Source organism: Panthera uncia (genome assembly GCF_023721935.1).
Source record: "Panthera uncia isolate 11264 chromosome B2 unlocalized genomic scaffold, Puncia_PCG_1.0 HiC_scaffold_24, whole genome shotgun sequence".
Taxonomy (NCBI): Eukaryota; Metazoa; Chordata; class Mammalia; order Carnivora; family Felidae; genus Panthera; species Panthera uncia.
The window spans coordinates 278,601-300,761 of NW_026057580.1; the positions used below are offsets into that span (position 1 = coordinate 278,601).

General features: G+C 42.8%; 1 protein-coding gene and 1 long non-coding RNA gene across 2 annotated transcripts in view; one reads left to right on the plus strand and one right to left on the minus strand.

The window, feature by feature from the left end:
- The window catches only part of LOC125938228 (uncharacterized), a 30,657-nt gene extending 17,337 nt beyond the window's left edge, over positions 1-13,320 (plus strand). Inside the window, exon 3 of the long non-coding RNA XR_007462637.1 lies at positions 13,218-13,320. This is a non-coding gene — a long non-coding RNA (uncharacterized LOC125938228). The remainder of the gene's footprint in view (positions 1-13,217) is intronic.
- Positions 1-22,155, minus strand: part of BICRAL (BICRA like chromatin remodeling complex associated protein) — a 78,289-nt gene extending 56,134 nt beyond the window's left edge. The window contains exon 1 of the mRNA XM_049653242.1: positions 22,135-22,155. The gene's annotated coding sequence lies outside the window, so the exon portion shown is untranslated. The remainder of the gene's footprint in view (positions 1-22,134) is intronic.
- Positions 22,156-22,161: the final 6 nt, after the last annotated feature.

Below are 22,161 nucleotides of genomic sequence, written 5' to 3' on the forward strand. Positions count from 1 at the left end.
ATGCCCAGTGTGGAGCCCAACGTGGGGCTCAAACCCACAACCATGAGATCACAACCTGAGCTGAAATCAAGGATCAGATGCTCAACCAACTGCACCATCCAGGCACCCCTTACTCACTTCTGGGCTATTCTGCTATAGATTACTTACTGTACCCTCAAATAAGGGAGTCAAGTAACTTATAGACGGCCTCCACTGGTCTAAGAACAAAATACTAAATTTATTTTTAAGGCCAACTCACTGTGCGTTTTTTTCTTTAATTTAAAACCACTTCATTCTCAAAGTAGCAGTCACATGTACCAGAATTGAATGATGTTAGGGGAAACTGTATAACTAATTTAGAACACAGTCCCATCTTCTAAGACATTGGTGCCTACAATACAACCCTTTTCCTTAGGGAAAACATAAAAACTTTTCATTTGGCTTGACCCTATCTTATATCACTTTTGGGTTATTTAAAATAGGACAGACCTGGGGTGTCTGGGGGGCTCAGTCGGTTAGGTGTCCGACTTCAGCCCATGTCATGATCTCATGCTTCATGGGTTCGAGCCCCGCCATTGGGCTCTGTGCTGACAGCTCGGAGCCTGGAGCCTGCTTCGGATTCTGTGTCTTCCTCTCTCTCTGTCCCTCCCCTGCTTGCACCCTTTCTCTCGGTCTCCCAAAAATAAATATTAAAAAAATGTTTTTTTAATAATAAAAAATAAAATAGGACAGACCCGCCCGGATAGACATTTTTCCAAAGAAGACATACGGATGGTCAACGGACACATGGAAAGATGCTCAACATCACTCATCACCAGGGAAACGCAAATCATAATCACAATGAGATATTACTCCACACAAGTCAGAATGCTGGCATCAAAAAAGACAAGAAATAATAAGTGTTGGCAAGGTGGAGAAAAGGGAACCCTCACAAACTGTTTGTAGGAATGTGAACTGGTATAACCACTAAGAAAAACAGTATGCAGTTTCTTCAAAAAAAGTAGAAATAGAAATACCATATGATCCAGTAATTCCACTACTGGGTATTTACCTAAAGAAAATGAAAACACTAATTGGAAAAGATATATGCACCCCTATGTGTATTGCAACAATATCTGCAATGGCCAAGATAAGGAAGCAACCTAAGTGCTCACTGATAGATGAAGATGTGATATATATATATATTTTTTATTTTTGAGAGATCAAGAATCAGAGCATGAGCAGGGGAAGGGCAGAGAGAGAGGGAGACACAGAATCTGAAGCAGGCTCCAGGCTCTAAACTGTCAGCACAGAGCCCAATGCAGGGTTTGAACCCATGAACCGTGAGATCATGACCTGAGCCGAAGTCGGACGCTTAACCGACTGAGCCATCCAGGCGCCCCAAGATGTGATATATAAACACACACACACAACACACACACTGGAATATTACTCAGCCATAAAAGAATTAAAAAAGAGATCCTATCATTTGTGACAACATGGATGGACCTAGAGGGTATTATGCTAAGTGAAACACGTCAGACAAAGAAAAATATATGATTTCACTTATATGTGGAATCTAAAAAAACAAACAAAAAATAAACCAGAAACAGATCCATGAATACAGAGAACAAAGTGGTGGCTGCCAGAGGGGCAGGGGTTGGGTGGAAAGACCAAATGGGTGAAGGAGGGTGGGAGACCTAGGCTTCCAGATTATATAATGAATAAGTCATGGAGGGTAAAATATACAGCAAAGGGAATATAGTCAATGGTACTGTGATAGTGTTAGATGGTGACAAATAGTAGCTAAGCTGTGGTGGGCATAGCATAATGAATAGAGTTGTGGAATCACGACGTTGTACACCTGCAACATTGTGTATCAATTATACGTCAATTAAAAAAGGTAAGATAGACCCGTAGTTCTATTCTTGACATTATTCAGTATCATTCTTTTGGACAAATTAGAATAATTTTTTCCTTGAGGAGGCAAGCTGGTGCAGCCACTCTGGAAAGCAGTTTGGAGGTTCCTCAAAAAACTAAAAATAGAACTACCCTACGACCCAGCAATTGCACTACTAGGTATTTATCCACGGGATACAGGTGTGCTGTTTCGAAGGGACACATGCACCCCATGTTTATAGCAGCACTATCAACAATAGCCAAAGTATGGGAAGAGCCCAAATGTCCATCGATGGATGAATGGATAAAGAAGATGTGGTGTGTGTGTGCGTGTGTGTGTGCGCGCGCACACACACACACACACACACACACAATGGAGTATTACTCGGCAATCAAAAAGAATGAAATCCTGCCATTTACAACTACGTGGATGGAACTGGAGGGTATTATGCTAAGTGAAATTAGAGAAAGACAAATATCATATGACTTCATTCATATGAGGACTTTAAGGGACAAAACAGATGAACATAAGGGAAGGGAAACAAAAAGAATATAAAAACGGAGGGGGACAAAACAGAAGAGACTCATAAATATGGAGAACAAACTGAGGGTTACGGGAGGGGTTGTGGGAGGGGGGATGGGCTAAATGGGTAAGGGGCACTAAGGAATCTACTCCTGAAATCATTGTTGCACTAGATGCTAATTTGGATGTAAATTAAAAAAAAAAAATTTAAAAAAAGACACAAATTAACTTGCCCAAGATTAAAAAAAAAAAGAATAATTTTTTCTTGCTTCATTATGTCTTCAAAGTCGTGCCTAAAGAACACCCTACTTCCCTCTCTAAATATTTAAATTATTAGATTTTGCCTCACTGAGTAAAATTATTCCCCTATGAAGATTTGTCATTATTTAACTTTTCCTTAAACTTCTAATGATAGTTTGCAACTTTTGTTAAAGATTCCCTTAACATCCATATGCTTTTTCTTTAACAAAGCACGTTAAGGTAGCATGATAGATCAAGCAGTACCATTATAATTACTATACTAATGATAATGAGGACTGGATTCAATGATTACTTATTTATTAGGTAAGTCTGTCCTGCAGGGCTAAACAAACATAATAATATGTCCCAGCTTGCGAGTAGCTGGTAATCTTATTAGAAAGGCAAGAGCTACATCTGAAATAATTTTCCAAATTACAGAAAGCATTATCAATATGCAAGAAAATAAACATACTAGCATGGGTATTTACAGTAAAATTAAGTCCCTTTTATTATTAGTTGATATACCAAGGCACATGAGATAATAAAAACTGTAATAGCAGCTAACATTTACTACTGGCCTTCCCTCTGCTAGGCATTTCACACAGTTCTAACCCTTCTAACAGTCCCGCCAGGTATGCACTATTATCTCTATTTTTACAGAGAATATAAGATGCTTGCCCAACACTGCAGAGTTTGTAAGTAGCAAGACAGAGGTTTGAACTCAAATCTCTAATTCCCAAGAGATGATGCTTCTCATCTCTGTGGGTGGAAACATGATTTTTGGAAGGTTCAATTTCTAGAAATGTGTCCCATACCAAAAGATAGCAATCGAGAATCTTGACATTTTCTCCCACAGCAAAAACCTCACTATTCCATGAATGAAAATTCTACAATTAAAAAAAAATTTTCACATATATACAGTATATGTATATATATGTGTATATATATATATATACATTCACTGTATACATATGTACATATACTGTATATATATATACAATTTCATATATATACTGCAAATACCCATGTATGTGTATTTATATATACACATACACAGACTTCCCGGTAATTCATCATGCATATCAGACCTCTTGTTTTTTAAAAGTCAATGTTTCATATGTTACCATTGCCACAGAGCCCTCCTTTCTTACCCAACTCCACCCCCAACACCTATTAATTTCTGGAAGGTCTAGAGGAGCTCAGCTATCAAACAGAAATATGAGTCACAAGTGAGAGCCACATATGATTTAAAATTTACTAGTAGCCATATTTTTAAGTATACTTAATTTTAATATATTTAGTCCATAATATCAAAAAATATTTTGACTAAATGGAAAATATTAATATAAATACATTAATAAAATATTTTAATTTAATTTTTAACCATTCAACATGTAATTAACATAAAACAAATTAGATATTCTACATCATTTTTTTCAGACAAAGTCTTTCAATCTTACAGTACATCACAACTGGTGCCAGTCATGGCTCAAGTGTTAATAGCCATATATGGCTAGTGGTCACCATATTGGACAGTCCCAATCTACAGACTTCTGTAGAATTTAGTTAAGGTAAAACACTTGCTTACAGGGCCATTTTCCCCTTGTTAGCTCTTGTGGATAGCCACAAGGTGGAACTTTTAAGAACAGCTGTAGTGATAGGAATAATATTTACCCTAATTATTTACATAGGGTTTCCTAGAGGTTTTGTCAATTTTTTTTTATGCAAGAGGTGAAGGGAAGGGAGTTGCCACAGCCCTTATTTTCACCAGAATATACCCTGCCCACCATACAAACATGTGCAGATTTAATTTGAAACAGGAAAAAGTTGATCATTAAATATCAGTTCCAAAGATAACCCTAGTCTAGCCATTGAGCTGAAATAATCCTAATCTTCTAAGAAACAAAGTTAAATTCTACATGCTTCTCACATATTTAAATACCTTAATATATGTTTCTAAAAAGTTATTTCTGGCTCAGTGGGTAGAGCATGCAACTCTTGATCTCAGGGGTTGTGAGTTCAAGCCCCACATAGAGCTTACTAAAAAAAAAATAAAAATAAAAATAAAAATAAGTTATTTCTTTCTGTTTGTGTCAAATGACCATAATTATTACATGGGGAAAAAAATCCAAAAATTATTTGAAAATAAAAGCAAGCAATTTGCTAAAGGGAAACTAAAGCTGATGCTGAGAGCTTCTGGATCAGGTATCCTCACAGAAGCCTCACATCTGGCTCACGTGCCCATTTTTATAAACCAGGAACCAAGACTTGCTCTTGGCCCGTGGTTCTCTAGCACCTGGGAGGTTGTTAAAAGTGTGAATTCTTGGGCCCATTCCAGACCTACTGGATCGGGAACCCAGGGGGTGTTAAGCCGTCTGGGTAATTCTAATGCACACTCAAGTTTGAGAACCACTAGATCAACATGGAACTGGTACTTAAACCATCTGTTTAACTCCAAAAGTTGTGTACTTTTTAGAAGTTTTTTGTTTTTGTTTCTGGTGGGAAGGGGTTGGGAATATCTGCACGCGCACGCACGCGTGTGTGTGTGTGTGTGTGTGTGTGTGTAGTAAAATACACATAACATAAAATTTACCATGTTAACTATTTAAAAAAAAATTTTTTTTAATGTTTCTATTTATTTTTGAGACAGAGAGAGACAGAGCATGAGCAGGGGAGGGACAGAGAAAGGGGGGAGACACAGAATCCGAAGCAGGCTCCAGGCTCTGAGCGGTCAGCCCAGAGCCTGATGCGGGGCTCGAACTCAACGGAGTGTGAGATCATGACCTGAGCCGAAGTCGGACGCTCAACCGACTGAGCCACCCAGGCGCCTCCCACATGTAAACTATTTTTAAGTGTATCGTTCAGTAGTATCAAGTCCATTCACATTGTTGTGCAACCATCTCCACCACCCATCTCCAGAAGTCTTCACCTGGAAAACCAGAAACTCTGTCACCCATTTGACACTAATTCTTCATTCCGCTTTCCCTCCAGCCCCAGGCAACCACCACTGTCCTCTCTGTCCCTATGAATTAGACTCCTCTAGGCATCTCATAAAAATGGAATCTAGAAGTAGAATCTAATTTCACTCAACCCCTACAGCTGCAGAAAAGTTTGGAAAGTACGGAAATTTCTAAAGAGGAAAATGAAAATCACTTATGATACCACTGCCTAGAGGTGACTGCTAGGGACTGAACTGTTGTCTCTCGCCAAGCTGGTGTTTGAAACCCTAACCCCCAGGATGACTGTGTTTGGAGACAGGGTCTTTATGAGGTAACTGAGGTTAAATGAGGTCATAATGGTAGGGCCTTAATCTGATAAGGCTGGTGTTTTTATAAGAGGAAGAGATACCGGAGCTCCCATGAAGACGCAGTGAGAAAACAGCAGTCTGCAAGCCAGGGAGAGGGCCCTGCCCAGCAATCAAATTGGCCGGCACCCAGATAGATGCTGGACTACCCAGCCTCCAGGACCGTGAGAAAATAAACTTCGGTTGTTTAAGCCACCCATCAGCCTATGGTACTTTGTTACGGGCTCTGGAGCTGACTAATGCCGTGGATGCTGTGGATGATTTTTCAGTCTTTTTCTTTAGTACATTTTTATTTTTTAGGTATATTTTTATACTTAAATGAAATCAAAGCCCATATGCCTTTTTTTCACTTTCCCAGCATTTTCTAAATCTTGTGTTCTGCAGAATTGTGTTCAGCAGGACCTTAATTTTTGGAAACTGGGTTTCAAAGTGACGTCAGGTTTCTGCTGCTAAATTCTCAGAGGATCCTCTATACTAAACTGGGAATGTCAAGATGGGCATCTGTTAGATTTGATCTCTAAATGTCTGGGGAGGGAAGGAGGAAATTCTGTATTATATCTCCTGCTGTTCTGATCAAAGTATACTACTGGACAGCTAATAGGAATTTCAAGGGGGCAATGCCCAGTTTTGGAAGGAAATACTGGCTGACAGGAGCAATTCACTTCAGGCAAAAAGTTCATTTCATTTCCTAAAGGAACCATTCATTTATTCATTGTTAGCAGATTAGTCTAATGAAACACTGCTTTAATATTACTTTTTATAATAACTTTTATTATTTTTTCAATTTTTAAAAGTTTATTTAGAGAGAGAGAGGCAGAGAGGGAGAGAAAGAATCCCAAGCAGCCTCCATGCTGTCAGTGAAGAGCCCTGCGTGGGGCTCAATCTCATGAACTGTGAGATCATGACCTGAGCCGAAACTGTCTGATGCTTAACTGACTGAGCCACCCAGGCAGGCGCCCCTATAATAATTTTAAAAAGCAGTGATAGCTGACACCCAAATGGGTTAGGCACTATATAAATCTTTATACGATGATCTCACTTTATCCTTACAAACTTCCTCTGAAAGGTAAATTCTCAATCCAGAGGGAGAAACTGGGCACATTTCCTCAGAGAGGTTATATAATTTACTCAAGATAGCACAGAAAGGGGGCGCCTGGGTGGCTCAGCCGGTTAAGCAACTTTGGCTCCGGTCATGATCTCGCCGTCTGTGAGTTCAAGCCCCGAGTTGGGCTCTGAGCTGACAGCTCAGAGCCTGGAGCCTGCTTAGAATTCTGTGTCTCCCTCTCTGCCCCTCCCCCACTCATTCTCTGTCTTCCTCTCTCTCTCTGTCAAACATAAATAAACATTAAAAAAGGAAAAAAAAGCACAGAAAGGAGAAGAGCAAGGGTTGGAACTCCAATCTGTCTGGTTCCAAAGCTATTATTATCACAATAGTCTTTTCTTTTTAGGTCACATCACTGCCTTGTTTGAAAACCTTTGATTTTGAATATGTAAAGGAAAAATTCATCTACTTTGACCTTGCATTTAGTGCATTTCACAAACTGATCCCAAAGTCCCTTCCCAGCCGTCCTTTTTTTTTTTCTTTTACAGACTTCTAACTCCATCAGAGAACTTTCCTGTCCTGCCCCTTTCTTACACTCCTCACCTGATTTAGTTCTCTCCCACCTAAATTTCTCTGCTTATGCCATCTTCTCATGGTCAACAAATCCCTTTAGGCTCCAGTTCAAATTCCATTTCCTATCTGTAAACCTTGACTGCTCGTTCTTATGCTCCACATCCATCAAGAAAGCCCCTTGGTTATACTTCCAAAATAGATCCAGAATCCTCCACTGTCTACCTCCACTGTCATCCCCCTAATACAAACCATCATCATATCCCATCTGGTCTCTCTGCTTTCACTCTTTTACTCCCTCCAATCTCTTCTCATCCCAACCTCCTGAGTAGTCCTTTTAAAACATAAGCCAAAACCCTCCAATGAATCCTCATTTTCCTCACTATAAAAAACAAAATCCTTTTCTGTGCTCAGCTGTGAAAACCTGCAATGCCCTACACAATGGCTCTCCCTGTCTCCACCCCTCACCCCCAATTCTATCCTTTGCTGACTTGCCATGCCTTGAACTCACCAGGCATGCTCATGTCTCGGCCCTTTGCACTGGCTGCTCTCTGCCTGGAATGCTGTGCCTTCGGATATCCTCAGGCTTGCCCCTTACTTCCTTCAAGTTTCTGCTCAGTTGATCATGACCTACCATGACCACCTTCCCATCCCCCAGCACTCTACACTTTCCTTAACTTGCTTTATCCCCACCTCCCCGCCCCCCCCCCCCCCATTACTTACTACAGTGCTTATCTAGGTTTATTGTCTGTTTTCCCACCAGAGCAGGGCCTTGGTCTTTTGCTCATTGAGGGATCTGGGAGTCTAGAATGGCACCTGGCACAAATTAGATGCTCAGTTGATTGCTGAATGAATGAATGGATGGATGTTCTCACACACTTTAATCAAAGGCTCTCTTTTGCTCTCACTTGTGCTACTCACTTGGTACTTACCATATACTGTTGTGTATTTTTCTGGGTGCCCCTATTATCCAACTAGCTATATTATGTATTCCCATAACCTCCAAGTGCTCTGTACAAAATTAGCATTTAACAAATATTTGATGATGAAATATCAGTGTGGTGCCTTTCTCTTTCACAGTAGACACTAATATTTTTAAAAATATTCATTTTTGACATTCTGCTTAGAAAAGAAACTCTAGAAGGAAATTTTAGAAGAAAAATTTAGAATATGTAATTTTTAATTTAATTTTTTTAAATGTTTATTTATTGTTGAGAAAGAGAGAGAGTGAAAGAGCACGCAGGCACAAGTGGGGAAGTGGCAGAGACAGAGAGGGAGACACGGAATCAGAAACAGGCTCCAGGCTCTGAGCTGTCAGCACAGAGAGACCGATGGGGGACCCGAACTCAGGAACAGTGAGATCATGACTTGAGCTAAAGTCAGACGTTCAACTGACTAAGCCACCCAGGTGCCCCTAAATTAATTTTAAAAGGATGAAGTATTTTCTACACACACACACACACACACACACACACACACACACATACACACACACCCCAAATCCATGTCATGCTCTGAAAAGAAAATATTTGCTTAGTGACTTTCATCTTTCATGGCATCTTATAACCTGAAGACATTCTTGAGAGTCAAGCACAAGGTAATGTTTTGATAGTTAGCTAATATGAAACACAGAACATATTTAAAAAATTTTTTTAACGTTTATTTATTTTTGGGACAGAGAGAGACAGAGCATGAACGGGGGAGAGTCAGAGAGAGGGAGACACAGAATCTGAAACAGGCTCCAGGCTCTGAGCTGTCAACACAGAGCCCGACGCGGGGCTCAAACTCACGGACCACGAAATCATGACCCGAGCCGATGTCGGCCGCTTACCGACTGAGCCACCCAGGCGCCCCCAGAACATATTTTAAATGATAGTTACGAGTTGGGAATTTATGCAACATGTGACAAAAATAAAAGGTTAATGTCACGTAGGTTTTATGTCACAATTTTTGATCTAATAATAGAAAGTTGTAGCTGGGGGGTATTCAACTCATGAAGAAAATGCATTTTAAAAAACAACTTACCTATCTATATTCACATTATGCAGGTATTTAAAGTGTTCATTTACATGAACATTTGAGCCTATCTCTCTATATTGTGCATGTTGTGTTGCATATCCAACGTGTGCTTCTGAAAAACAGTTTAGACAGCTTTCTAAATAAGCTGCAGACGGGCGCCTGTGTGGCTCAGTCGGTTAAGCATCTGACTTCGGCTCAGGTCATGATCTCCCAGTTGGTGGTTTTAAGCCTCACGTCAGGCTCTGTGCTGGCAGCTCTGAGCCCGGAGCCTGCTTCGGATTCTGTGTCTCTCTCTGCCCCTCCCCTGCTCACACTCTGTCTGCCTCTCTCAAAAATAAACAAATATTAAAAAAATTAAATTAGCTGCAGATTTTTTCCTCACCTTGACTGCTGCACATGCATAACTTCCTCCATGAGGATTGAAGGGGAAGCTCTGTAAACAGACTCCTGCACGACTTAGGGTAACTTCTTAATCGATTATTTGTCTAATTTAACCGTAAAACTTTAATATGACCATGTAAATGAAAAAAACATGTACAGTAATATATTAGTACTCAGAAGATACCATTTAAAAAAGAGAAGCACATTTTCTTTGGCATGTATTTGGTATTTTCCATGGCATAATGTCCACTTTACATTGCTAAGTATGTAAAGGTCCTCCCCACCCCTTTTTTTCAAACAGCATGGTTACCCAAATTTCATTTCTCTTTGTATTATTCTCTCTGGGCATTTACTTTCAGATTGTTTTATCTACATGATATATGCTGTAACAGAAAGTAATAAGGGTATCATGTGACATATGAAGTCAGACAAACATGTAAAACAGTAAAACAAAAAAGCCATCTTGAGGTCTATGGATAAAAGCAGCTCCAAACATATCTAGTAAATATTAATCTTTTAAGTGTGATCACACCCAGAGAAAAGGGCTTGGCTTCCATGGAGCTCTCCAATCCTAAGATTCTCACAGATCTGGTGAATCAGAATACAGATAGGAAGAATAAAGCGACCTATTTCTAAATGTATTTCTTTGCACTTCTAGGAAATGCCAGAGTTAAATCTAAATATAGCAGCATGCATTTTTATTTTAAATCCGGGAAGAAATACTTCCAAATCAAAACCACATGAAAATAACTTTTACGCTCAGTAGTCAGGAGGAAAAAAATGTGATTTTTTTTTTGTGGGTAATAGTTGTCTATACATGGAAAGAGTTACTTCTAAGTTTTAAGACAGTTCTCACAGGAAAAGAAAATCCTAGTATTCTACTTCCCAGGTTATGTCTAGTTTAAAAAACTAAAATTTTCTCTAGTTTAAAAAACTGAAGTTTTCTAACTTTCATTGCCGTGAATTTTAACTTTGTAACAACTTTGACAAACACAAAGATTTTTAAATTTAATCTCTCAAAATGGCATCCAGGTTTCTCCAGTTCTGTTTATTGAGAAATGATTTTTTTTAAAGATTTTATTTTTAAGTAATCTCTACACCCAACGTGGGACTCAAACTCACGACCCTGAGATGACTGAGCCAGCCAGGTGCCCTGAGAAATGATTTCTGAAAAAAAAAAAGAAAATTATAAACTACCCTATTTTATTTTCACAAAACTATCAGTTATACTGCACTGAAACTAAGCTTATTCAACAACTATGGCTTTTTTTTTTTTTTTTTTTTTTTTTTTTTTTAATTCAGAGGAAATGCTTAGGACTTGAAAACGTACTGCTAAAAATACACTGATGGGGGTGGCCATAACACTGTAAAATATTTTCTAAGGAGCACTAAAAACTCTAAAAACTGAAGAAACCAGATAAGCTGATTTATCTTCTTAAAAAGTACAAAAGGAGGGGCGGCCTGGGTGGCTCAGTCCATGAAGCATCTGACTTTGGTTTCGGCTCAGGTCGTGATTTCAGTTAGTGAGATCGAGCCCCACGATGGGCTCTGTGAGGACAGGGTAGTGCCTGCTTGGGATTTCTCCCTCTCTCCCTCTCTCTCTCTGCCTCTACCCCACTCATGATCCCTCTCTCTCTCTAAATAAATAAACGTTAAAAAAAAAAGTTCAAAAGGGGTCATTTTGAAATATACTGCAAGCAACTTTTATGGGTGGTTGATTCTAATACGTACAATAGCAGCCTTATTACTCCTTAGTTATGGTCAAGATATTTACGGACCACATAACAAATTTTGAGATTCTCTCCAGCGTGACACTTACCACAAGATTTTGAAATTCTTCATCTCCCCAACTTAGGCTTCCCACTAATAAGCAGTGATAGAGTTGGTTCTCAATGGGCAAAGGGGGAAAATTCAAGTTAGTTCTTGCAGCCTTGCATGAAGAACTCATGTGCTACCTCAGAGTGTTCAGTAAGCAGCGTGCAGCTCAAGAGCTATAGATCTCAGCCCTGGTGAACTCAAAAACCCACAGGGCGAGTGTTTCATGATCTTTTACTCCTGTTGCCTATCAGGGCTAAGCCTTTTGGAACAGTCAAAAAGGAAATAAAAATTCCTTTTGACATGTTACCTTACTGGCCACACTTAGTAAATGTGCCTTATGTTCAACCTTACAGTATGGCCTCTTTAAAAGAATGTTTCCTTAAAGTGCATCACACTTTGAACATTTCATTTTTTAATGTTTATTTTTGAGGGAGACAGAGTGTGAGTGGGGGAGGGGCAGAGAGAGGGAGAGAGAGAGACAGAATCTGAAGCAGACTCCAGGCTCTGAGCTGTCAGCACAGAGCCTGATGGAGGCTTGAACCCACAAACCGTGAGATCATGACCTGAGCCGAAGCCGGACGCTCAACCGACTGAGCCACCCAGGCGCTCCTGAACATTTTAAGTACTTCCACCCCAAATCTGTACTTCTAATTACTGTGCTTATATTGACATTCTAAGCACGGGTACAACTTGAGCTGCACCGTATCATGCTTAATTAAGGTCCTAAGTGTTCTTTTTCCCAATTAGGATTTTTTTTAAGTGAAAGATATGATTCATAATCTCTGATTGCTACCAAAGATAGAGCTAAAACGGTCCCCATGTTTGACTCACCTTACTGTGCAAATAAAAACCGAGTTATCTGCAGAAGGGGCAGAATAAGAGCTCTGACCTAGAATTTATCACCGTAAGAGATTCTGGTGTTTTTGGTCGCAGTTTTTATTTATCACCAAAAACACTACTTTTCCCTAGTCCTTCTACTGAAATCAAGGTCATCCAATTTTAATATATTAAAATGTTCAGTAGGCAGTCATCTGTCAATTAAATCTATACACGGGCTTAATACTGATGGCAAAATGTATGATGCATGGGTCTACAGTATACATTCAAATCTCAGCTCTGACCCTTAGTAATGGAACCTTGGGTAAGTTATCTACCCTTTGTAAACCTCAGTTTCATTATCTCTACAGACAAAACCTACCTCCAGGGTTACTATGAGAATTTAATAATATTAAAACATCAGGGCTGGAAATAATGTTAAGGTTTAACAAATATTATTTCTCTTTCCCCCCTATTCTCTTCCTTGTGAAAATGTTCCAACTACAGGTGAGGACAGAAAACATAATTTCTGATGATACAAAGAAGCATCCTGGATTTTGGTTGAACTGAGATAAGCCTTTGCTAGAAAGACAATACTTTTCATACCTCATTCCCTCACATTTTCACATTCACCCTTTTTATTTCAGGTAATAGAAGTGTTTAATGTGTTTGCAAGACAGCCAAAGAACCCACAAAACCAGAAAATGTTCAATTTTACAACTTTATTAAAAATTTATCATCAAGTCACAACCATATGAATTAAAGTTGATAAAGATTAAGGGGAAGGGGAACCTGGATTTAAGATCTAGTACAGTGAGGTCTCAGGATCTTTTCCTGATTGGATGCAATGTGAGGTGAAGAAAAAAAACAGATCAAAGCCCCCACAGCCGCTTCCCCCCAAGACCTCTTTCTTCTCCTTTCCCATACAACACGCGGACAGCCCCGGAACTCTCCTGAACTGCACTACAAATGGGCAAGCCGTCCCCAGCAGAGCCACATCCTGGGCTCCAACTTCTACAAAGTGAGGTACCACTTACAAGGTCTCCACGTTAGGGCTTTCCTTTAAAGTCCACACCCCATTCCTTTCCTGTCAGCTCTCCCACTTCTCCACACTAATTGAACAACCCTTCCCCCTCGCTGTATTTTCCACTTCTACTATAGATCATACTGACCACGGAGAGATGGATCCCCTATGTTAGCTTAATTCACATTGCCTCATTATAGTCAAGTCCCATTTCTGGTACCCCCCCCCCCATCTGATACATTCCACAAATTGACTCCTTTTCTCCTTAAACTCCAAGCCTTTTGCCTCCACCCCTAACAAATGACCTTGCTATCTTTCCAGTGGAGACCACAGACATCTATTTTGAATCTTATCATCTACCCTGTTCTTTTTCTCGAATTTCACCTATTACTTATTCTGTAGGCAGGTTGAGGAACACAGGACCTTATGAGAAGGTGAATGAACGTCACTCAAAGAATGCAGAAAGGCGTGGCTGAAGGGAGCGCTACACATTTCCATTTGGTTTTGTCTGAATCTTTAAAAAATGATTTTCCCGGGGCGCCCGGGTGGCTCAGTCGGTTAAGCATCCGACTTCAGCTCAGGTCATGATCTCACGGTTTGTTGAGTTTGAGCCCTGAGTCAGGCTCTGTGCTGACAGCTCGGAGCCTGGAGCCTGCTTTGGATTCTGTGTCTCCCCCTCTCTGCCCCTCCCATGCTCACACTCTGTCTCTCAATAATAAATAAACGTTAAAAATTAAAAAAAAAAAAATGATTTTCCCAATACTTCCTTTCTCCCTCCTCAGCCCATAATCTGCTTTTTCTCATCACCCCCAGAGATCAGAATGTATAAGGCACTGTTGATCTCAACCAATCTCAAAAACCTTTCCTTTTGGCTCCTATCATTTTACTCTACCTGGACTGTCAAACATTTTTAGTCAACAAATGTTTACCGAATGCCTGGCTTCTCTGGTTTTTAAAAGAATGTTTATTTATTTATTTTGAGAGAGAGACACAGCAGCATACAGGCAGAGAGAGAAAGAGAGAATCCCAAGCAGGCTCCACACTGTCAGCACAGAGCCCAATGACGGGCTCAATCCCATGAACCCGTGAGATCATGACATGAGTCGAAATCAAGAAGGGGACACTCGACTGCCTGAGCCACCCAGGCACCCCATGCCAGGCTTGTTTTAAATGCTATGCTGAAGGGTTAGAATAAGTCAGTGAACAGGTTAAGAAAAAATTTAAAATTTCTTGGTCCCACTCCAGAATCTCTAGGTGACTATTTTGCACACTCAAGTTTGGGATAAACATGATAAAGTGGAGATACTCTCCTTAGCCCCAGTAATTTCAGATACAATTTTTAAAGCTACGTCTTCCATAGAAAATACAGTATTTTAGGAGCACCTGGGTGGCTCAATCGGTTAAACATCTGACTTTGGCTCACATCATGGATGCTTTGTGGGTTCAAGACCCTCGTCGGGCTCTGTGCTGACAGCTCAGAGCCTAGAGCCTGGAGCCTGTTTTGGATTCTGTGTCTCCCTCTCTCTGCCCCTCCCCCACTCACACTCTGTCTCTCTCTCAAATATAAACATTTAAAAAAAAAATGCAGTACTTTGCAAATAGTCCAAGGCAGTGTGCAAGTAACATCTGTAGTTGCCACAAATGTTTAGATGTTATTTTTATTGTGGTAAAATACATGATGTACTGTCTTTGAGTGTCCAGCTCAATGGCCTTCTGCCCATTCACACTGCTGTGCCATTGCAGCTATTATCCAACTCCAGGATTTTTCATCAACCCACCTTTAAATTCTTTCCCCATTAACTCATTTTTTATTAACCAAGAACAAGTCTCATGGTTAACTTCATGGCCCCCACCCCCATTCTCTTCTCTTGCTTTCCTACCCAGCTAACATTTCAAGGTTCATTTTAATTGTCCCCTGAAACCACCTTTAAGTCCTAGTTTCTCTCTGCTGTCACATGTGGGGGTGAGGGGTGGGGTGGGGTGTAAAACTCCAGTCCTGGTCAAACCAATCCCCTGCCCGCTCTTGGCTTCCCTTGTAACAGCTGGATATTGCTGGCAAAAAACTACACAACTGGATGGACCGGTTTCACTTCAAATTCAGAGGCGAGGCACAGCCAGGCAGTCCTGTGTACAGCAATCCTACCTCGCTTCCCAGGGACTTAGTTCACAATCCTGCTGTCCAAGGTCATGCACACCCCTTCTTCCTCATTGCTGGTCTTGACTCAGACTTCATTGAGAACACAGATCATAAAGCCGTGTATTCCATCCCCAATTTATAAGCGTCTTTGCGCTGTGCCCATATTCTCTGCCTCCTCTCCTGCCACCCTGCAAGTCGTCTTACTCCTGTCAAAGGCAAACCCTCTTGTGTTTTGAATAGCTTCTCACCTTCTCAACAATTCTGCTCCTTTGGTAGTCTTATCTCTCTTCTGTTAGTCACTCCCTCCCTCTTAAATATTCCCATTAGTCTATTTAAAAATGCTCTTCCATTCCCCGCCATTTAAAAAGAAGCACTTCTTCAACCCTCCCTCCCTCTCCAGCCACTGCTGTGCTGTCACTCTCCAGACTTTACAGCAAAACTTCCCCAAAAAGCGGGCTACGGTCACCCCATCCCATCCTCAATGCATTCTGATTTGGCTTCCATCCCCATATGCCACTGAAACTCCTTGTCAAACAGCCACCTCCATGTTGACAAATCCAAGCGGTCATTTCTCTATCCTCAGTGTTCTCAGGAGAATTTGGCAGAGAAGACCATTCTCTCTTGAAAAGAATAATCCATTCTTCCCATTTAATGGCCCTCTCAGTCTCTTTTGTCCAACCTTTAGCCACTGGAAGCGTTTTAGGGTTCGATGTTAAGACTTCTATGATGACAAATGATCTCAACTAGTTCCATGACATACTATTCGTATGCTAGTGACTCCCACAGTTTATGTCCACTCCCATCAGCTCAATTTGAAGATTCACTGCCTACTTGACCTTCCATTTGGAGGTCTTGCAAGTATTTCAAAAACATAACAGGTCCCACACAGAACTCGTTACCCACCCTTCCTACCTGTTCCTCTTCCAGTCTTCTCCAACCAGCAAATGGCACCATCGGCCACCAAAGCTTAGGCTAGAAACTTGAAGGCCTCCTTGATTCCTCCGTCTCTACAGATAACTCATTAAGCCAATACTTCTGATTCCACCTTCAAAATACATCTGAATCCCACCATCTACCCTGCACTATCCCCACTGCCACTGTGTTTGCTTAGATACCATCAGTCTTGAGCCGGCTACTGCAATAGCCTCCCTGTCTACTTCCCCTCTTGCTCCATACAGCAGCAGTGATCTTTAAAAACAAAAACAGGGGCGCCTGGGTGGCTCAGTCGATTAAGCGTCCGACTTCAGCTCAGGTCACGATCTCACGGTCCGTGAGTTCGAGCCCCGCATCGGGCTCTGGGCTGATGGCTCGGAGCCTGGAGCCTGCTTCCGATTCTGTGTCTCCCTCTCTCTCTGCCCCTCCCCCATTCATGCTCTGTCTCTCTCTGTCTCAAAAATAAATAAAAACGTTAAAAAAAAAATTAAAAACAAAAACAGCAGCTCAGTCGTTAAGCATCTGACTCCGGTTCAGGTCACGATCTCATGGTTTGTGAGTTCAAGTCCCACATCAGTTGGGCTGGAGCCCTGCATTGGATGAGCCCCACTTCTCTCTCTGCCCCTCGCTCACTTGCACCCTCTCTCTCTAAAACAAAAACAAAAACAAAAACCCACCAAATAATAACCACTGTCCCAATGAAAGCCCTTCAATAGCTTGTTATTTTGAATAAAACAAAACCCCAAACTCCTGGTACAGCCGAATACAGGAGGCCCTAGAAGATCTCTCAACTCTTATTTCATTCTCCTCTTGCTTCTCTCTAACACCCATGCCCTTCTGGGCCTTCCAGGTCTTTGCACTTTGTTCACAGGTTAGGACTGTCTCCCCAGCTTGCACACAGCGAGTAGTACAAGCTCATGTTTCAAGCCTCAGCTCAAGTATCACTCTCTAAAGGGATGCCCCTTGACTCTCACTAGCCAAAAGTCATTCCCCACAACACATTCTTATAGATCTACCAGCTTAACTTTTTACTGTTTTTCTAATCTCCAATTATCATGATTATTTGTGTTTAACTTACTTCCTGTCTTCCCCACTATACTCTAAATTCCATGAGGGCAGAGATTTTGTCTGCCTTGAATCCCACCAAAGGCCACTTTATTATGTTTTAAATTAACTAATTTATTTTAAAAGTAATCTCTGCACCCAATGTGGGGCTTGAACTCACAACCCTGGAATCAAGAGTCACATGTTCTACTGACTGAGCCAGCCAGGCACCCCCCACTAAAGGCTACTTTAAAATGAAGAAGCTAGTCCGGCACCTGGATGGCTCAGATTCGTTGAGCGTCCAACTCTTGATTTCAGCTCAGGACATGATTTCATGGTTTGTGGGTTTGAGTGGGATTCTCTGTCTCCCTTTCTCTCTCTCTGCCTCTCCCCTGCACATGCTCTACCTCTCACAAAATAAATATTTAAAAAATAAAAATAAAACGAAGACGCTCCTCCTCCTAAGCAGGTTTTAGATTTCTTCTCCTTTCAAGCTTTACTGGGTTTTAGTCAAAGAATATAATTACTCTGGCATTTACCATGAAACACAAAGGGAGAAAAAGCACACTGGACAGTCAAAGCCTAGACCTCCACCCGCCCACTAGTCTAGACTGGACACGGACTGCACACAGGTGCTTAAGAGTTGCTCCTTATAAAAATGTTCAAACGTGGAAGGAGAGAGAAATGTGCGCATAAGATAACATAATTTTGACATCTGCATCACAAAAGTTTTTAACCATTCCCCCTAGCAGTTATTAAACACAACAGTGACTAAAGAAATAAAGAAAGGAAAGCACAGAACAAATATACACGGCTCTTGCTCCAGAGAAGTTAATGATTTTTATTGCTTAGTTTCCTCCCATTTTGGCCAGGTCAGCTATTCATCACCTGCTCTGGATGTTTCTTCCTGACCTTGTGTGTCCTGAAAGCCTCCTCTGTTCTTAAAAGGTCTCATGTTTAGAGCCACTTCACCATCCTACTTCCCAAAACCCAAAAGATATCCTCCGAATTCAAAATTCTGAAAAGAATCCTTTCCCCCAAGAATTTATTTCTAGGTCCCTCCCCCACCCCCGAATCTTTTCTACCCTATTCCTCATTTCTGTATCAATCCTAGATTCAATTCTATTTTTGTTGCACAGCTGTCTGGACTAAACTAGATGGCCCAGCTAGACCTAGAAGCCTGTATGTTATATAACTTTTCAGCAGAAGGAGATACACATTTGAAAACGTACTGAGATTTTAAAGTCTTAGAATACCTAAACCTTCTTTCTGTAAGAAAAGGTTCAATAATTTGATAAATGGCAGCTAGAGGAGAAAAAAGAACGAGCAATAAAACTGTTGAAACTCAAAGCGATATGGGCCTCACGTTTCCATTCAAAAAAGAGCCAGCAGCACAGCACGCGGTATATAGTATAGCGATATTCCAAATGCATATCTGTGTCACAGTGGAATCACCTGGACAGCTGTCGACTAACACAGACTCCTACATATTTGCTGGGTGGGCCAGAATTTCAAAATTGGGCGTTAGGGACAGCAGGAAGTTGAAAGTCAGAAGCTTAAAACTGAGATTGTGTACCACATTAGATGTTTTGGGGAAACCAACAGTAACAGAAAAACCCTACTGGCCCTAACAAATCATGGGGGGCAAAGGTGAGGTTACAAATCTGTATTTAAACATATCTCGCTCCAGTTGCTTTTGAAACTCGGATTTGGACACCATGTGTGTAAAGCCAAGAACATGGCTTTTGGGATCCAATGTCAATTCTCCCACTTAAAACTGTGAGACCAAGAACAATTTGTGTATCTGGGTGATCCTCTGGTATAAAGAGATAATCAAATCAACACTGCAGGGCTGATATAAATAAGAATTAAAGGACCAGACACACACATGTAGTAGTGTTCAATATATGGTACGGTCTTATTAAAGGGGATAAAACGGCCACTATATAGACTGTTTATAAACACAAGGACACACTTACTGGTGCCCTGATGTTACTTTTATCCACTAGAAATTACTTACTTACTTTCCATCTCTGTGGACTCCTAGGGAGATGAGAGCTTTAGACTTTTTTCCTCCTCCCAATAATCTTTTCAGTAACAAAAACACAGTTAAAACCCACACGCATCTCTTAATACAGACCTACGACACAACAGATAAATACTTAAATGAATGATTTTAAGGCAACACTCTAGGGAGTCAGAGAACGGAGAAGCCTATTATATCGATGAGAAAGAGATGAGCCAAAACGGTGCGCGGGGAGGGGGGGGGGGGTTCGTTTTTGTTTTTGAAAGGGAAAGGAAAAAAAAAAAGTCTAAGCGTTTCAAAGAGAGTTTAATTTTTCGGATCAGAGTTCTGAGAACTGTTTTAAATCACTACCATTTGAATAATTAAAATGAAAGCCAACAAGATGTTTCAAATCACTGGAACCCATAACCTTTTCACAGTTGGACTACATAAATGTCTCTCCAGGACTGTTTTAAAATAAAGCAACTAAAGAAATAAAACTAACGTAGGGTGCCAATCGACAACCGAGTCACTAGAAGGCAGATACTGTCCTCGACTCTTTCTTCCTGCAATTTTGTAACCTGGTTTGACTCTACTCTTCAAAACTAACTGGAAGAGGATGAAGGAAAAGCCTCCATGCCCTGCCCTGCCCTCGGCCAGGCCAGGGAAGACAAAGCCGTGCGGTTTTAGGCCCCAGAAGAGCTAACGAGAAGCCCCCTCCCCTCCGAATTTGACCGGAGGGGGTCTGCGGGCTCAGAGAGGGAACCCGCCGGCCGCAAGGTCCGACCCCAAGCCCCACTTCTTCCCTCCAACACAAGCGCTAAGGAGCAGGACGCCGCCGGCCCCGGTCCCTTCCCGCTCCGGGCCGGCCTCCTCGTCTTTTGGGTCCGGGGGCACGGGGAAGGCCAAGGCTAGGCGGCCCCGGCCTCGGCTCCGGCCCCATTTACAGAATTCTGCACCCCAAGCGTGGCTCCCCGTCGCCCTCGCCCTCCCGGCGCCCGGGCCGGAGAAGCGTCCGCGAAGGGCGCCGCCCGCGCCGCCAGGGAAGATGGCGCCCGCGGAGCAACTGCGCCACCAGCCCTGGCGACGGGCCAGGCCCAGCGCCATCTTAGCGCCTTCCAGCCGCAGCACCCCCCCCCCCAAGATCCCGCATTCGGGGCGACTCGGGGGGCGCGAACCGCGTCGGGCCCGCGCGCTCTCGGCCAAAACAGTGCCGCCACAGCCTCTCGTCTCTTCGGTCCGGCCGCGCGGGCCCGACAGAAAGTGCCTGGGTGGGCCTCGGGTCCTCGGCGCGGCGCGAGGGCTGGTCCGGCCCGGCCTCGGGTCCTCGGCGGAGCTCCGGAGCCAGGCGGCGAGGCGGCCGGGAAGAGCCAGTCCCGCCGGCGGGCGCGCGCAGGACCGGGCCCCGGCTGGGACCGGCGGCCGGCTCCGAGCTCTCGCCGCGGCCGCCCGCAGAAGCGGAGGGAAGCAGCAGCCAGGGTGAAAAAGGAACCCGGTCCCTGCCGCCGCCTCCCTCCCCACCCTCTCCCCTCCCCCTCCCGAGACGCGGGGTCCATTTTGCCGAGAAGAAAGAAAATGCGATTCACACCCAAGAGCTTCCGAGAGAGAAAAGAAATGAGGGGGGGAAAACCGAGGGGAGGAGATTGGAAAAGCTTATTTTTCTTCCTCGCCCGCCGTCACTCCTGGCCCTCCCTGCCCCCTGCTCGCGGCCTCGCCGCGCCGTCCTCCCCACGGCGAGCCCCGCTCCCTCCTTCCCGGCTCCCGGCGGCTCCGGGGGGCGGAAAACACACTCACACTCGCGCACACAACTAATTTTAAACCGGCTCAATCAATGAGTCATTAAAAGGCTTCCCTCCCCTCTCCTCCCCACCACCAACCGCCACGCCACCCCCCTTCCCAGGCTCTCCCCCCCCCCCCCCCCCAAAAATTTGCATCCGCGGAAAAGGAAAAAAAAAAAAAAAAAAAAAAAAGGCGCCGGGGCCCCCACCCCGCCGAGGCACCCCCAGCCCAGCCCCGCCGCCCCCTGCCCGCCCGCGCCCCCGCCCGAGACACTGAACTTGGTCTTCCCGGGGCCCGGGCGGCGCTGGGAAAGGCATAAACACTCGATTCCCCTTTTCTCCGTGTCCATTAAACATCCACCCACCACCACCATCACCCACCCACAAACCCACCCCCCCCCAAAAAAAACACAGCCTTAGCCAATAGCTCTCTGGGCTGAAACCTAATATCCTGGTTTTGGCAACTCGGTGTTTAATTTGCTCCTCTTTCTTTTCTGTCTGTCTGGAGATAGATCTCCAGCCCCCCCTCCCTCGCTTTCCCCCTCCCCGAAGGAAAGAGGCAGAGGAAGGAGGTTGTGTGTGTTTTTTTTTTCTCCTTGAAATTTTTATCACAAAATTATAATACACTCAAAGGGAAACTCACCGTCATGAAAAAGCAGTGCCTTGTCAA